The sequence below is a fragment of the Cupressus sempervirens genome, chromosome 10 (assembly GCF_028749045.1).
Source record: "Cupressus sempervirens isolate cs-2001-9-10 chromosome 10, ASM2874904v1, whole genome shotgun sequence".
NCBI lineage: Eukaryota > Viridiplantae > Streptophyta > Pinopsida > Cupressales > Cupressaceae > Cupressus > Cupressus sempervirens.
The window spans coordinates 171,745,419-171,764,485 of record NC_143127.1 but is presented as its reverse complement, the minus strand read 5'-3'; the positions used below and the strand labels follow the sequence as shown (position 1 = coordinate 171,764,485).

The window sequence follows — 19,067 nt, the reverse complement described above, 5'->3', positions numbered from 1 at the left end:
ACAACTAAATCAGGAAGGAACTCCACTTTGTTGCCACATCCATAGTGAGTTATTTGGTAGATTGAAAGAAGGTTTGGTGCTAAGGTTGGGAACATGAAGAACATCCTTGAAAACTCCATTGTCCAACTCAACATTCCCTTTTCCTTCAACTTCCACTTGTGTGTCATTTACCACATAGATGTAAGGTACATGTGATGGTTTCAAAGAGGAAAAATGCTCCCTTGAAGCACCCATATGATGTGTAGCTCCTAAATCAAGAACCCATTCCTTAGAATTGTTTGTACTTGCTACCAAAGCTTGTTCCTTACCTTTTGAAGTGGTTAAAGATCCCTTATCCTTATAGGCATTTGGTACATCAATTTTATGTTCCTCATTATGTACAGAAACTCATCAATTTTCTTATCCCTACACTCATGTTCATCATGACCATTCTTATTATAATAGGCACAAGTTTTCTTCTCCCTTTTATTGAAGTTGTTCCCTTTCTTATTATTTTTGGTAAAAGACTTGCCTTGTTGTGAGGAAGATTTTTGTGTGGAGGAAGATTGATGTGTAGAGAAAGATTTTTGTGTGTCATCTTGTGGCTTAGTCTTCCATTGCTTTTGCTTCTTGTTAGAATTTTTACCACCTTGATTCCCTTGATTAGCTACCAAGGCTTTGGTCATGGAAGACTGGAAAATTCCCACACTCACTAACTTCTCATGTTCTAAGACCAGCATTCCTGAAAATGACTTGAATGAAGGATTAGTGAAGGCACTACCCATTGTTAACTTGTGAGCATTATAACTTGAAACTAAAGTGGCATATTCAATAGGAAGATGAGTCATCACATGTTTGATCAACTTTCCATCCTTGATTGGTTCACCACAATCCTTAAGTTGTGCCCTATACATGTCTACTTGGGTAAGATAATCTTTGATGGTGTCAAAATTCCTAGGATCCAATTTGAGAAGATTGTCCTCAATGGTGTAGGCCATATCTTCATCTGCTATCCCATACAATGCTTCAAATTTATCCCAAATTTCTACTAGATTGTTATGGATAAACTTCTACTAGATTGTTAATGTTCCTGATGTGATATTTGATAGGATCTAAGATATTCTTTAAAAAGGTTCCTAGGGCCATTTCTTGTTTTGATGCCCAGTCTTCTTTATGAGACTCATTTTTCTTTGCTACACCAGTTACATAGCGTAGTAAACCTTTTTCAACTAATGGTTCCTTTATCTTTTCTTTCCTAATAACATAATTATGTGGTCTTAACTTAGAAAAAGAACCCATAATGCAAAAGAAAAAGCACAGTATCAAGGAGACAAAAAACACAAGACACACACCCCCCCTACCCCTCCCTGCCCCCCCTTTCAGTCAATCAAAGAACCCCCCCCCCCCCCCACACCCCCCTCCCCCAAATGAATGCATTAGGCAGTTTATATGTAATGTGTTTACAATAGGCCACTTGTCAAAATGGACAAAAGTGGACTTCTAATTTGGTTGTTTACAACCTTCTCTGGGAGTTCAAATCTAGTACTTAGCAATGTAGCTCAGATATACAACAATTTTGAAGTTTGATCAAAGTAATACAATGCAAAAAAATGACCTATTTTTTAAAGTGGTATTTCTATTCACACAGGGCTATAATCTGATTGTAGATCTGGAAAGTATATGAACAATTATGCACTTTTAAAAAGAACAGAACCTGAATGTATGTCTAGATGAGCCCATACGAAGCATTTGAAGTTGAAAAATGTAGGATTGAATAGGTGTAGTCACCAAAAATGATTTCTCTGACAAATCCTTGCACCAAGACTAGAAAATAATAGCACAATTGAAAAATTCAAAAAATTCTAGCTCAAAAAAAAAATTGCACCTAATTTGGAGTCCGAATGACTGAGATATGGCCTCCTGAAGTTGGACAGTCAAATCAAAACTACATATGATGAGGGGTCTACCCTAATGACATCATGAAACTATTGGGTTAAATTTGACATCCAAACGGTCATCGTAGCAGTCCAATATGCCCTACTTGTGATAGTGAAATGGGTGTCAATTTTGAGCTCATAAAATGATGACATCAACAACAAAAATCTGACCCAACAAGCTAATGTAGCAGTACAAACGGATGACTGTGATGTACGACTAGTGTTGATGTGGCTTGTATAGGTAGCTGACTTGGATGCTGACTGTGCCTGCTGATGTATTGCCTGATGGGGTGGTTGACATGGCCAAGGCTCAGATGTCATTCAGTGGTGTAGTTGATGGAGGTGTTGTTGGGAGGGTCATCGGAGCTACAGAGGTCATTGGCAGGACGTCGGGCTACGGAGATATCGAAAGAGGTCAGGCTATAGAGGAGTGGAGCACCGACGAAGAGTCGGTGGAGTAATAGGCAAAGGAGTGGGATAGTAATCCCACATTCACTATGCCGGTGAATGCCGAGGTATTTAAAAGCAAGGAGCCACATAGGGTAAAGCAGTTTGGAGGCCACCAAGAGTGTTGAAGCCCTGTTTCACCAGTTACCATGGTTTGAACACCAGTTATGATGTGAAGTCTACCGGTATGTTGTGGATATTTCATGAAATATGCCAGCTACAGCTGCCAGGGTTTGATCGCCCAATTTACCTACAAAACAATGCTCTCCTACAGGCTTGATGGCCAACAAATTTTGGAAAAAAATAATGTAGATTCAAAAAAAATTGTAGAGATGTAAATAAAAAATGCAAATCTAAAAATTAATTGCACAGATCTGAAGAGATCATACCAATTTTGCAAATCAAGCCTTTGAGTTCCGGTTTGCAAAAAAAATTTGCCTCAAATTTGACTATGGCCTAAGGTAGGCAAATTTATAGTCAAAATTCACTGAATCAATGCTTTGGATGCAATGTTGAGGTCCACTTTGGCTCTAGACACTCCCAATATCTACAAATACTTCGAATCTGAATCGTGGCCCTCCAAGAGGTGAAGCAAAAATAGTCTCCAATGGCTATGAAATGAAGCTCCCTTAGCTCTGATACCATGTAAGAATTTGTCTTAGGGAAAAATAACACCAAGATCAAGAAGCTGAAGCACTAGCACAATATGGAACAATAATGGATGATCATAATAACAATAATGAGAATGAATATCATATTGAATACACACTAAAAGTGCCTGTATATAAAGGAATCTAGGATGACTAGGAGTCAGCAAGGTGATAAGCCTCACAACCAAACACATGTCCACCAAGAGTGGATTATCCTCCATTGAGCACAGGAGTTTGTGCAATGATAGAGGATAAGCTTACATAAGTGTATCTCATAAAGAGATGTTGTAGACACTATGTGCTCAATTGGAATGCAAACAACTGTGTTGTCTACATGACCACTCAGATGAATATGCAAACTCCTGTGTAGTCAACAAGACAACTCATATGACTACGGATACTCCTAGGTGTCTATATGATAATTAATAAAATAATGCATTTAACCTAAGTAAACTTAAGTAAAGTGTAATAATAATAAATTATTTACACTAACAATTCTAGATCATTCTAACAATCTTGTGATCTCTTGTTTTTTTTAAACTTCGTCTTAATATGATTGATTAAATCTATTAGTTATTTAAATATTACTATTACATTTCTATCCAACTTCCAGGAGTAAGTTGAGCTCCAAGGGGGAAGAATGCAATGCCCTTTTATGTATTGGGTTCGTGAGTGTGTCTTGTATTTTTTTCCTAATATGTTGTTTAACTTGATTTAATTAATTATTCATTCGTCTTTGTTTATATCATTAATGATTATTCAGCATAGTTTAATGGTGATTTAATTAGGTAATAAGATATTGATGAATTATCATAAATCAATGTAAATGATTAATTAAATAAAATATTAATCATCATGAAATGACTGATAATGTTTAATTTATAATTATATTTTGGCATACTATTTATTATATATGACTATGTATTAGTTGTTTATTCTTTTGCATGATATTTATTTTTCTAAATAGAAGGATATTGCCCTCATTACAATAAGCACCAATGCTGAGGAGAATAAAATTTAATGCAAACTCATTATTATTATTTTGATAGATAATGGACCAAAGCCTAGCTTAATTATTATTATTATTTGTTGAGATTAATTATTATTATGTGTTAAGCTTGAGTAGACTCAAACCCAAGACCTCTCAGATGAGAATAATTTATTGTTGTGTTGTAGGCTCTTGCCAATGCGAACTCATTATTGTTAATGTATTTTGTCATGGTTAAGTTCATGTTTTGCGTAATGACATTTATAATGTTGACCTTGCTATTTTTGTTTTTAAAAAAATGTGTCTTTTTCTTTGTTATTGAATTGTCCTCTCAAGTTTCCTAGTGGGGTGTTACATCAAACACAAATAGTACTTTCTATTTCAAAAATTTCCTTTGATTAGCTTAGAGTAAATTTATTTCCATATTGAACAATAATTTATACCTAGCATAGTCTAAGAGAGTCCTAATGAGTTCCAAGTTGAGTCTCAGGGTCCCGAGACTCTCAAGAACTTGAGTAAGTCAAGACTCACTAGAAACATATATGTTTTTGCCAAATCCTGTAGAGTTTTTCTAATTTTTGTCTAGCCCTAAGTCATGTCAGCCTTGTTGAGTACTATTCTAACATAAGTCTCATTTCTATGATATATTATTTCTATCAAATTGCCAAAACCTACCTAAAAGTATATGACAATCATTCAAGGGCAATATATCACACATAACTTCGTCTTTGTAATTTCTAATTTGAAAACTAACCAAATTGTGCTTGCTTACTAAGAGCTAACAACCTCTTTGCAATCAAGAAACTTTGTAGGGATTGAGATGTTTTGTCATTTTCAATTACCTTGCAACACTTTCCACCTGAATTCCTCACAATCTTAAATAAACTTCCTTGTTCAAAGTCTTGCTTTTCTTTCTTTGGTTTTAATAACACTTTCTTGAACATTAATGCTTCTCCTTGTTTTGGTTCTTTTGTATGGTAAGGTGATACAACATTTTCTGCATTTGCTTGTGCAACATGATTCATAGCCACACTCATTTTGCTATTGTCTTGTTGTAATTGAATACATTCAAATGCCCAATGGTCAATTTCTTCGCATTGATGGCATGTGTCTATAAAACCTCTTCATGAACCTCTTCCATAAAAATTACTCCTTAGAAAAATCTCATCTTCATATTTCACTTTTGATTGAAACAATATTGATCTCATCTTCATATTTCACTTCTAATTGAAACAATATTTTGTGAAGCACTAATTACTTCTTTACATGCCTATTGTTCCTTCTTACTCTTTGCTTGTTCATTTTTAATAGTAGACCTTCGTCTTCCTCTTCCCTTATTTTGTTGCCTTCTAGATAACTATTTTCTACCTTTGAAGCACTTTGATAGGCTTCCTATATGCTTGCAAAGTTTAACTAGGTCATCTTATAGATGTACAACCCTAAAGAGTTTGTAGAATTCCTTGGCATATTCCTTTAGATCTTCTCTCCCTTTGAATAAACACAATTAATAAATTGTAGGTAAGATTTTGTGTTATAAATTGGATTGCTTGCTAGTCCTTTCCTTCTCCAAGGACTCACTGGGCTCTCTTATAGCCTATTAGGGCTCCCCTTTGTCACCTTAAATCCAAGAGGATATCTATCCTACCCTCCCACACTTCACCATCCAACTACCCCAATGAATTTACAACTTGCACTCATCCTAAGGACATTCCCACCTATTCCTCAAGATCACAACTTTACTAAAAATGGGCATTATGCCTTCAGCATGGAGTGAGAGATACACCCTTATGATCTTTAGTCTTCTGCCAACCTTGTAGACTCAAAATCAATAGGTCTTCTTATCAATTCCCTCAAACTTGACAAAACTATCCTAATTAGGCCTAGTAGAATTATGCCTCTAAAATTGGTTTTTGGGCCATAACTCCAACTTTCACTTAACAAGGTGTCAAACGGATCTCCATTGTGGATACCCTTTTGGAAATCCTACAAGATTTTGTGGGTCTCAAGTCCTCAACCTATCCATACACCTCCTTCCTAAATAGGTGCCTAAAAACAAGTGTTGAATCATTCTTGTCAACATCAACAAGGGTTTCATAAATACCCTAGCAAATCTTGTCATGGGAATGTCTTCTCTCACATATGGCATCCTTACACACCCCTCCTCCTCTTGCAACTCTCTAATTGAAGTATCTAACACATTTAATCTACCAAATCCCACTTGCTAGCACTGTGATCACCTAGCCATGCACCAAAGGCTCGCCTAAGGCATTTCTTTAAAAATAGTTATCAAGCTTTTCCAGGCCTTTCCTTTGCTATGTACATTGTACAAGGGCTCTACTTCCATATCCCCAAAAACCATGATGATTCCATGGTGAGGATTCATGGGGGAGCCATTTTCCCAAAAACTATCAAAGCAAAAACATCAAACAATCTATATACAAGTGATTTTCTAACTATACACAGATGGACTCTAATCAACTTGAACTCTAAGACAAAAAGTACTGTAACAATATGAACTACAAGAATCAAACACAAAAATGAGCCTTTCAATCCATGTGATCCGTACATGCAATCAAGAAGTTCAAAATTATCAACTTCTGAGCTATATTACGTGGACCCACTTGCAAAACTTCACTTATTACAACTTCCAACCCTTGGAATGGGTTTATTTCATGGTTCTATATGTTTACCAAGAGGTTTCTGATAGTTAGAGTAACTATCAACCTCAGATTCACGACATGCTTAATTCTTGCTCAAATGTTGTCAGGGAACTTTTCAAAGTTGCTGACAACTTTTGCACTTTTGCAATTTTTGGACATTTATCACTTGGAACTTTCCAAGTAGGTCCAACATGGTCCATTTATTCAATGTCTAGGCATGATTTACCTTCAGAGCATCAAATCACATGTTTTTGACCATTTTGACCTATTTGACAACTTTGGCAACAATTGACATCTTTCTCAACTTTTTGCCCAAAAAATAATATAGGACCTCCAGCCTATGCAAAAGGATGTAAAAACATCATAGAGGACAAGATAGGTTCAAAAACATACCTTCCTCAAACTATCAAGGTATAAGACCCATAACCCCTAACAACCTAAACACAAGCAACATAAGGCAAGTAAAACCAAGCCACTTAGAGTGGATTGAACCTAATCAACTCCATCTACGAACAAACTCAACCATGACCTTCTAAGGTCTACACACACCTAACTGACTTGGTTAAGGTGAGTACAAACCAAAAATCAAAGACCTAGGATTGGGATTAGGAATTAGCCTAGGTGCTCCTGCACCATTTTGGCCTCGAACTTTGACACCACTTTACTCAACATTTCATTTTCTCTTACACTCTTCTTGTCTTTCAGTCTGCACATAGTCCCGCCATGAAGCTGCAAGGCCTTTTAACCTTTGTACAAACAATATTTACATTCTCTGTCTCTTCTATACATTCATAGCCAAAATATATTTCCTTCTCTACAATCCAATCTCTAAGTTCTCTACCCCTCAAGCTTCCGTTATTGTCTGATGTATGTAGTCTAGGTGTACCTCCGATCTTTGTAATGGCTTTAAAGAATCTGGTCTCTACAGCATCCGCCACTTCTTCATGTTATTGAGTTTCTTGAGCTATCTCTCCTTCACCACATCTTCAATACATAATCCCCTTATTTGAGCCATCTCTATTAATGCAGCCAAACTCGTTAAAATTTCTCATTCCTTGACGTAATCCCCTTATTTGAGCCATCTCTATTGCAGCCAATCTAGTTAATATCTCTCATTCCTTGACTTAAATCCGCAGTTCAAATGCTTCAGCTCTCCCATGCCATCTACCAGCACATCACATGAAACTCATTTGCAAATGTTTCACTCACTAGCAAAGCTCTTCTCATACACAGTCCAAGGTCAACCTTGTTTTGATACAAATTGATGCAGAATTGAATCAAGGCCCACACAAAGTGTTGCTAAAATGAGCAGCTAGCCCAAAGATCCAAAGCAAATTCAAGAACACAGATACAAAAATTAAATAGAGATTATATTAGGTAAAAGATTCATAGATAACTGCAGCAATATTGCTGCATATATTTCTTAGATTGTTAACTGCAAGCGCCAACACACATATGTTGTTTTAATTTCCACCCCATCTCCTGCAACGTGACTCACTAAACGGAAAAGAATATATAACAAACAAAACACCCACACAGGCTGCTCAACCAAACTCACACTTCCTTCTACAACATATGAGTAGTACATATATTTCTTCCAAACTCCACCAAAATGACTACCATTCAGAAGAGTTTCCACAAGCTATCACTCGGGAACAACATTCTTTGCACACAGCAATCTATCTCTCCTTACTCTAACTCTTATCATACCTCGACTAAAAGAATGGTAACAGCAACTACTTTCTTTTCTTTTTTATCAGCCCACTGTTTCACCTCTCGACTTGAAACAAAACCCAACTTATACTAAAAAAATGACTGGGCTGTAACAAGAGGCTGACCAAATTCATGACCCCACACAAGTTTTGTCAAAACTAGGTGGAAACACCTCTGAAAACAAATTAAATATCTGGCCATCCTACACCAGCCAACATTGCTAAAAAGAAGTTTTAGAAATAGGCACTGCCCTATCTAATGCCCATCTGACATCCAACAAACCGTTAATTCCAAAAATAGAATCATTTATTGGTGATGCTTCTGCATCAAAAGGGATGTGAAGCAACAGTAATTTCTAGTGATAAATGAGAAAAATCTTTATGCATTTGCATAAAATACAAAATTGAATCTTGAAAGTGAATATTAATATCAAATTGTCCACTTGACATCGACAAAAGATAATCATAATACAATTAAGCCAAACATTAGAGCTCTACAAAATGACGACGATATCCATGAGTCCTCTCTCGTTTCACATTGGTCAAGCATCTTTCTTTTTGCCATTCTCTACCGCACCAGTTTTGCTTTTCATTCATGAAAAGGTTTCACTATAAACAATTCAATGAAACAATCACTTTATCATTAAACAAACCTTTGACAGACACCCCCAAAAATGTATATAAGTAGTGATCCACATTACTCTTTATGCATCTAATTTTATGATGCCAACAACACGACATAAATTGACAGATTGAAATAATAAAAACTAATGCAAAAAAATAGTTCCTGAAAACTGGAAATAATTCCTTGTAATCTCTACACACTTTTTTACAGACTGTTTCATTTAAAATCACCAATAATCTCTACAAGAGCATATTAAATTTCATTTAGCATCACCAATAATCTCTACAAGAACATTGTCCCTGTTTAAAATGATGGAAACGGTTTGCATCTCTGACAACAATTTCTCTTGCAACAATCTTGGAGATATATTTTGTTGCAATGTGGCAATCAGCACATATTCGGAGGTTCTTAACAACTCTAATGGTTGTTCCAGGGGGTGTGTTTAACAAACCAAATGCTATTGCCAACTTTTCACTGTGGTAGCAGAGAAATAATTCTTTTTCCTCATTCTCCACAGCATTAAGTAAATGTCTCGAATCTGGAGAATATCCTATTGCCTTCATCTTCCGAGCCAATTCCTCCAACTTTGCATAGATCTCCTGTGTTTGTGGATGTGATCTGTCACCCGCACAGAAAAGATGTACTATTTGATGGCCTTCAATCCAACTACATCCAGGAATCTTTTTAATTTCTCTATCCTTCATCAATCTCCTTACTATTTGAGCCTCACCCCACCTGCCCGCTTCTGCATAGATGTTTGAGAGAAGAATATAAGTTGCAGCATTTTTAGGATCCAAATCAAAAAGCAGCATTGCTGTAAATACTCCTAAGCCTAAATTCATATGTGATCTGCAAGCTCCAAGAAAACATGTCCACACAACCACCACAGGTATAACTGGCATCTTAATGATAAAGTTTAGGGTGTTCTCAAGATAGCCAGCACGGGCCAGAATATCAACCATGCACACATAATGATCAACTGTAGGTGTAATGCAATAATGGTTACTCATGTGACTGAAGTATGCACAGCCCTCATCCACTAACCCTGCATGGCTGCATGCACATAGAACACTAGCAAAGCTGACAATATTAGGATACGTTCCAGTTTGCTTCATCTTTTCAAATATTTTGAGCGCATCCTTGCAGAATCCATTTTGCGCATAGCCTGCAATCATTGCATTCCATGAGATGATATCTCTTTCAGGCATTCGGTCAAACAGTTCACGTGCCTTATCTATATTTCCACATTTTGCATACATGTCAACTAGGGCCGTAGCAACTGCAACATCCGACAAAATTCCTACATCCTTTATGCTTTGATGTATGTCCATGCCATGTTCCAAAGCTCCCATTTTGGCACAGGCAGGGAGGATGCTGGCAAACGTTGTGGAGTCTGGCTTTACACCTGCCAATTGCATTTGTTTGAAAGTTTCTAGAGCCTTTTCAACAAATCCATTTTGTGCATATCCTGCAATCATTGCAGTCCATGAGACCACATCTCTCTGAGACATTCTGTCAAACAATTCGCGTGCCATGTCTATACTTCCACTTTTTACATGCAAATCTACCAAAGCAGTCACAACTACAACATCTGACAAAATTCTTCGATTTTTTATGCTTTGGTGAATGTTCACACCTTGTTCGAAAGCTCCCATTTTGGCACACGCACGGAGGATGCAGGCAAAGGTTGTCGAGTCTGGTTTTACACCTGCCAATTGCATATGCTCGAAAGTTTCTAGAGCCTTATCAACAATTCCATTTTGTGCATATCCTGCAATCATTGCAGTCCATGCCACAACATTTCTTTGAGGCATTCTGTCAAACAATTCACATGCCTTATCTATGTTTCCACATTTTGCATACATGTCTACTAGGGCAGTTGCTAATGTAACATCCAACATAATTCGTCTATCCTCTATGCTTTGATGGATTTCCATACCCTGTTTCAAAGCTCCCATTTTAGAACATCTATAAAGGATACTGACAAAGGTAGTGGAATTCGGCTTTATACCTCCCAATTGCATTTGCTTTAAAAGTTCTAGAGCCTTCTCAACAAATCCGTTTTGGGCACACCCTGCAATCATTGTATTCCATGAGACGACATCTCTTTGAGACATTTCATCGAACATTTTGTGCGCCTTCTCTAGATTTCCGCATTTTGCATACATGTCTACCAGAGCATTTCCAACTATAACATCTGAAAAAACTCCCCCTTCGATTATGTTTTGATGGATGTTCATGCCCAGTTCCAAAACTCCCATTTTGGCACTCGCGGGAAGGATACTGGCAAAGGTTGTGGAATTTGGCCTGACACCAGCCGATTTCATTTGCTGAAATGTTTCTAAAGCCTTTTCAACAAATCCATTTTTTGCATATCCTGAAATCATTGCAGTCCACGAGATGACATCTCTTTGAGGCATTGAGTCAAAAAGTTCACGCGCTTTGTCTATTGTTCCACATTTTGCATACATGTCTACCAGTGCATTTCCAACTATAAGATCTGACAGAAACCCACCTTCCGTTATGCTTTTATGGATGTGCATGCCCTGTTCCACAGCTCCCATTTCAGCACAGGCCGTGAGTACACTAGCAAATGTAACTTGATCGGGTTGTAAACGTGCTTGTTGCATATGGTGGAACAGTGTAACTGCCTTTTGAGGGTACCCATGTCCCCTGTACGCTACAATAATCGTATTCCATGAGACGATGTCTCGTTCTTTCAAATTATCAAAGACTTTTCTAGCATCAACCAAACTTCCGCACTTGACATACATGTGAATAAGCTTATTATGAAAAGTTGTGTATGTGGTAGACGCCAATCGCCTGTGGGTGATGAAAGAGTGGACATTTTTCACTCGTGAAGGCGAGTTGTTGGGTATAGAGATATGCAATAATCTCAGATGTGTGGAGCAGTCTTCAAAGGATTTATATGTGTGGAGCACCTCCTTCAACATAATACCGTGGCATTGGGATGAGTAGTGGATGGTAATCGGTGTGAGGAAAATGTGCAGTGTCATACAATGGCATTGCCGCTGGTAAGGCTAGAAAATTTTCAATTATACCAAGATGATTGCATATATTCAAGTTACAAACCCTACAGAACTTTTTGTTCCCATTCTACAACCCCGAATATTTTCACAGCAATTGAATGAACAAAGGACATTAAAATTAAGAAGAGATGATCACTGCGAAAGAAAAATATTTTGTTAAACAATCTACATCCAGTGAAACCAAACACCCACAAGAAGTATCAACCCCTGAAACCAGACATTTCATATCAAAAATAAATTTTGAAAAATAAGCCTCTAACACGGTAGCTAAAGCATAATTTAGGCCCGAACCCCCATTTGATTTCGTAATGGAACTGAGAGAAGAACAGAACATATTGCAGAGCGATTGCTTGCTATTTCTCTCCCAATCCAGTGATCGCTTTAATGCATCTGATAGAAGAACAAAACATATTGCACCGTAAATGCTATCTCTCCCAAGCTGAATCTCCATCCCAAAAAAAATTTAAAAATAAATAGTTTTAGTTTTAAGGAAGTGTAGAATTGTTCTTTCTCACAAGAATTTATATAATTAATTGTATCATAAGTTTTATTTCGTTTTGTAGTTATTTTTAAGATATATTTTTGATGAATAGTTTTTTTTAATTAATAAATAATATACTAAGATTACAATTCACAAAGAAGGGCCGGGGATACAAGATCACACGGAGCCAAGTCTAGATTATAGATGGCTTTCTCCCCATTTGCCGATGGTGGAGCTCAATTAAGATATATTGTTATTCGTATATGTTGAATAGTTACACATTCTTGCATAATTAAAAGATTTGCTTATTTTACTTTATTGTTATAAATATTCATTTATATTTATTATCTTTGATTATTCTTGCAAAATTTGAAAAAATTATTATTTCATACAATCTTTGTGTTTTTAATAAAATTTTAGAGTAAATTTACAATTGTGAGATCATCATTGGGACCTAAAACATGACCCATCCAAATTTAAATTTTAGTTAGCTACCATCTTTTCTACCTTGGTCGTAAGTCAATTTTGTACATGCTTTCATGAATTATTCTAGGTGCTTGTAAAAAAGACAATAATTTTGTATTAAATGGTGATGTGGAGAAGTATGATTATATCTATAGCTAATTGTAATGAATATTTGTCTAGGTTGATTATGTTTATGTATATGTATGTTATTTACTAGCATAGGCCAACACAAGGAACCATCTTTTTTTTTGTTGAATTTTATCAATCTAAGTGAAGCCTATCTTAGAGATTGTTCTTAATGATTATATCTAAGATTTTAGATTTGATATAACTCTAATATTTTCTATATTTGTCTAAGGTTTTAATGTTTAATATCCTATGTTTATATCAAAGCATTTCTTCTTGATGATATTATTTTGATTAGTGAGCATAGATATACTTAAAGGGTGGAACTTTGCATTGATTTGATTAAAATTGTATTTTTGATCTCTCGTTAACTTTGTAGCTAGTGATTTTATTGCATATTTAAATCCTAAACCTAGAAAACTTTTTCAACTTGGACGTTTTTCCTCTTCATTTCTATTTTGATACAAATCCAACAATTAATGTATTAACTTTATTGCTAGGAAATCTTCTTTAAATTTTGTAAAGTACACATGAATAGTTAGCATGAGGTTAAAAACTAAATTTATCTCATCCTAACAAAAGTCCTAGAAATTAATCTTAATTCCATGCCTCATTCTAAATCTAACATGAATAAAATATGATATTATTTAACAATTTTCTGAAACATACATGATTAATGTGAGGACCTAGTAATCACATTAAATCATTATAGAGAAAAAAAAAAGATTAAATATTTAAATGATCTTCATGTGGTATCTAATTCTAATACACAATTGTTAGCATCTTTTTTTTTTCTTCATATGCATAGTTGTGATATCTCACTTAATGACAACTTAGAGATGTAACATGATAGTGTACTTTACATTTTTTTTTTATCTTTATATATATTATGATGGGATGTGTTAAGTGTGTGATTAAGATATCTCTAACTAATAATATATCTAGTCACAATATTTACACTAGATATTTTCTGTAACAATAAGATATTGATATATCTAATATTCAACCATCATATTGAAGTACTAAATGTTTTGATAATTCAACCAAGACATGTGTGGGACCTATTATTATTATTATCAAAACTTTTTTTAATTTATTTACATGACGGTATCCTTGCAACCTAGGCCAATGCCTAGCAACATATATCTTGGGTACCTATGTAAGCCAAGATGAGACTAACCTCCCAAGGGTGAGATCCTTTGCTTACAAGTTGTCTCACCTCTTTAAACTAGAAGGGGAGTCCAACCCAAGACCATGGGTAACTGCCCACAACCTCACGCCAACTTTGCTACTCATGCAAACTCTTCTAATCAAAACTTATTCCTTGAACTTAGGCACATTGTTCTATGTAATTCTAAACACGTTGGGTTATATTATACTTTTGGGGTCCATCATGAAATGCATGCCTTAATATATGCAATCCTTAAGATGCATCAATGTGTTAAGATATGATATGAGAGAAAGTTTATTATATAATTATAGATCATAAACCATTTAATAATGGTAATCAAATTGATGCAAAAATATTTATGTTTTTTTTTTATTGGTAACATTATTGGTATTGTATTGATAATTAAAGAAAGTTACATTATAAGTGGTATGACCAAATACCTTACTGCCATAACTATCCATTTCTTGGCCATACCTATGCCATTACACAAAATTTCAAAGTATGAACACTCTGCAAAAGAATAGACCACCCATCCCATATACAAACAAGAAAAAAAAACAAAATAAGGAATTCGCTTGTATTTGCCGAAGTCACCACCATCTATTATTGTTACTCCTTGAACCAACATGGTGTTTCCTTGCAAGTAAAGCTTGGTATCAATTGATCTTCCATCACTGAGAACCCCTGCCTCCCTTGACAATGCTTACCACTTCCCTCCCCTTCTTCTTCGAGTAATGAGGCATCCACCCAAACTCCCTTTGATGTGGATGCATGTAATGATCCCATTTTAGCAGTTGACCAAGTGTGTGTGCGTTAGCCTTGTTCTACATGGTCCCGAGGGCTAACGAAGGGTTTAATGGGATCTTGGAGTGTTTTGGCCAAGTCATTTCTAGTTTGGGCCAAAACAACGTTGATTTACTCAGTTTCAGGCATACTTACTATTTTTAGTAAGCCGGCAGGACACAGTGCAGGTCAATTTTGGTGATTGGATTCGATACTCCTCGGTGAGAGCTTTCCGATGAGCTATCACTCTCATTATTCGAAGTCTGATTGCTAATATATTTTAATGCCTGAAGTTTTATTAAAATAACGTCTAATTTAATTGTAAAATATTAAAGTGTTACTTTAATATTCATTTTATGGTGATGTGTACCCAAGGGAGACATAAGGGGTATTTTAATATATGTTTTATATTACACATCTTTTATCCCACATTGCCCATATGAGCTGAGCGGACCCGTGGGAATAGAATAAAAGGAAGCATTTGTGGCTTCATTAAACAGGTTGAATATGAGAAGAAATTGGTGTGTGAGTCGCAGCTTTGTTCTTGGCATTTGAGGACGTCTATCCTCTTTTGTAACATTCTAGACGTCATTCCCTTGGGGTTTGGCCTTTGGAATTCTTTCTTATTGGCTTTATTATCAGGCAGTTTAGTTGCATTTCCGACTACAGGCAGATTTGATATTTTGCTCATATCTTCTTCACTACTTGTCCGACGCTTATGCCACTTGGAGGGAATGGTATTATGAAGGTAGTGGACTGATTGGAGGACAAAGTATTGTAGCAGCAAGTTTGTAAGCATAGGCTGGAGTATTATGACAATATTGTTGAAGTAATTAGTGAGTTGATAAATCTGCTATGTATTTGGTTTTATGAATTCTGAAAATAACATTTTATTAGCAGCAATTCATTTCCACTTTGCATATTATTGTAGTTTATTTCTTGTTTATGTGTATGATACCAATTCCATGCACGAAACACAACAAACAAATAAATGTTTGATTTCCAGAGTTATAAGGGGTTTTAAGAAGTTGAATGCAAACTGTTTGACATAATTCCTTTCAGCAATTTGGTTTAGTTTTTGGAACATTCAGGGGTGCCCATTACAATGCACCCCCCTCCAGTTGGTTCTTCAACACTACTTGGTGGCATAATTGTTATCCTAGAGTGAGTATGCTCTTACTCAGTGCGGCCTTCATGAAGCCTCATTTGTTCTCTTTCGACACCCAAATTTGCTTAGTCAGGAACTCCACTACCTTTTTCCATCATTGCTCTGCTTTGGGGATATGGGCACCTTGTGGATTTGAGGAGGACCACACAACCAGTGGTTGAACCAAAGAATCCCCTCCACTAATTAGTCTCCAAGGCTCAAGACCCATCTCAATACCTATGCCTCAGACAACTCTCTCAATTATGTCTTCCAACCCCAAGAGTCATTGTTAGAAATAGATAATACTGGGGGGGGGGTGTGAATCAATATTTTCAAAACTTTTTCCCACAACTGGATATTATTAATTACTTTGCCACATGCATAAGAAAGTAAACCAATAATGTTGAACAATGTAAATAACCATACACAAAGAGAGCTCATAACACCATTTTTTTAAACTAGGGAAACCTTGGCCAAGGGAAAACCCCGGTGGGGATAGAACCCATGAGATGATTCACTATATAAAGAGCCCACTTAAGGATATTGAACCTGTTAGGAGTCTATGAAGAATGTATAGTGTATCGAGTCCCTATTAGGAGACTAGGCCTTGTTCGAAGCCTCAACCCTGTTAGGAGTTGGTAGATCATATACAAATGTGTGCAAGAAGAGCCCACTACCCTAACATGTAACTTTACAATTAAGTTCTTCAAAAGAATAGATATACACATAATACTGGTCAGTTGTTGTGCTTCGCAGTTCTTTTGATTAGATATATTATATTTCTCTCCATACAAGCCTTCAATAGCCTATAGATAATCTTCCCTCTAGTTTTCTCAATGTCATAAACAAGGAGTAACTACACATTTATTGACTTGCATCATATCTCGCATTATCATATCACATCACATATGTCTTTTCTAACTTCGCAAATGAAGTTATTTACTTATATCAAACATATTAATAGATCCTTCCTTAGTTGGCTCTCATATCATCCTTAAAGTTGGCTCATCAAGACTTAAAAATAAAAATAATTCATACAACTCAATTTGCTGACATGCTCTATTCTGTACTATGAAGTATCTGCATTAATATTTCCTTCATAATTTGAACTCAATTATCTATACATGCACACGCATTGGTATACATTATCAGGATGATGGCATGCATCACCAATCAACTACGCAAGAGAATATTCTTAAGGAATATTCTACTATCAATAGAACTCATCGTGCTACTGTATCATTGTCCAATACTTAGACAATTTTCCATCACAAATAATCGCAATTGAACTGTAAAGCATATGTTGCCATAAATGCCAACCACATATCTCATCTTACTTGACTAATTGGCCATATTGCCAACAATCTCCCCCTTTTTTGGGAAAATTGGCTAAGTTCCCAGAAATGTTGTCACACCAATCAAAGTAAATAAACATACATATCACAATAAATACATTATATTCATGTTTTGAGTAAAAGATTACATCCCTTATAACTCTAATTATAAATCTTGCTTGAAGCAAAGCTTACTACTATACTTCAAAATACAACTATACAATTTACACTTGCAATTTTCCTTATCTCTCCCCCTTTGACATCAATTACAAAGGTGTCAACAAAAAGAAAATCCTGTCAAAATCTGAAAGCTACATCAAAATCTAGAAAAGCAATCACTGAAGTCAATCTCCAACTATGCAAGGTGCTTCTTCCAATTGTCTTTTAGTGCATCTGACACACTTATTAGTGCACATAAGGCATATGTGACTAACTTTGTTACATTCAAGTTTGTAACCAAAAACTTTTCATATGAAGTTTTAGCTGCCAACCATTCCTCCAACTAGTTCTATAACAATGTAATTTGTGGGGATAAGTGGTCTCTCAAAAGTGAAAATCGTTTCAGGGCTTTCTCTTTTTCTGCTTGTATACCCCTGATGCTATCATGAATTAATTCCATTGTATGCTCAAAGTTCTCTAACTTCTTATCTTGTTTTAGAAAGTTTTCAGTAAGATTCTATAACTTAGTTATCTTTCCTTTGATCTGTTCATCAAAACTGTAAAGGTGAAGGTATGCCAGGTTGCACTTAGCATAAATCTGCTTCCCTTCCTCCAAACTCTGTCTCAATACCTTAATACATATATTTAATGTTTCTATATCATTCCTTATATTTGTACACATAGTATTGAGAAGACTAGCATCATGCTTAGTCTGTGCTTGCACTGTAGCAACATTAGTAAGTGTTGTAAACTCATTGTCAGAGGTTTCACCAAAAATTGTTGCTCTCTACTAAATGTCTACAGATGTATCCATAGAACTTACTGTCTTCTCTAATCTATCCAAAACTAAAGTTAAAGTCTTCTCAATTGACTTTACTGATTTCTTCTTTTGAAAGAATTTTCTCAAAGAAGATATAAGGTTTGTGCCTCAGCTTCATCATCTGATTGTACTACTGTGGTGACCACTACTACCTGTGTAGGTGGTGTACAGGGTGTCACTATCACTATGGCTATAGGTGCACTTGTAGTAGCTGCCTCAATGCTAGCTAACACAACTTCAAATTTCTTCTTAGCAAATATATCTTCTTTCTTTTGCTCCTTCTCTTCTTCTTTGTCTTCATCAATAGAGCTTTTATAGTCAACAATATTGCCAACAATGTCAGGACCAAAATCTTTGAATGGATCTTCAATTCTGTCCACTTTTACATTAGTGTTATTCACTTGAATGAATTCATTGTCAATAATAATGTGTGGCAGTGAATCACTTGAAATTGAAGTCTTAGCTGGTTGCTCAAAACTGTGAGAAGGACTGACTACTACCACAGTAGGGCTTATTCCCCCTAACTGCGCATT

The 19,067-nt window shown here is 35.8% G+C and overlaps 1 pseudogene across 1 annotated transcript; it reads right to left on the bottom strand.

Annotated features, from left to right (window-relative positions):
* Positions 1-9,148: 9,148 nt before the first annotated feature.
* LOC149533173 (pentatricopeptide repeat-containing protein At1g11290, chloroplastic pseudogene) lies at positions 9,149-12,516 on the bottom strand (annotated as a pseudogene). The gene has a single exon (XR_016357342.1). The product of XR_016357342.1 is annotated as a pentatricopeptide repeat-containing protein At1g11290, chloroplastic pseudogene (transcript).
* Between the last annotated feature and the right edge of the window lie 6,551 nt (positions 12,517-19,067).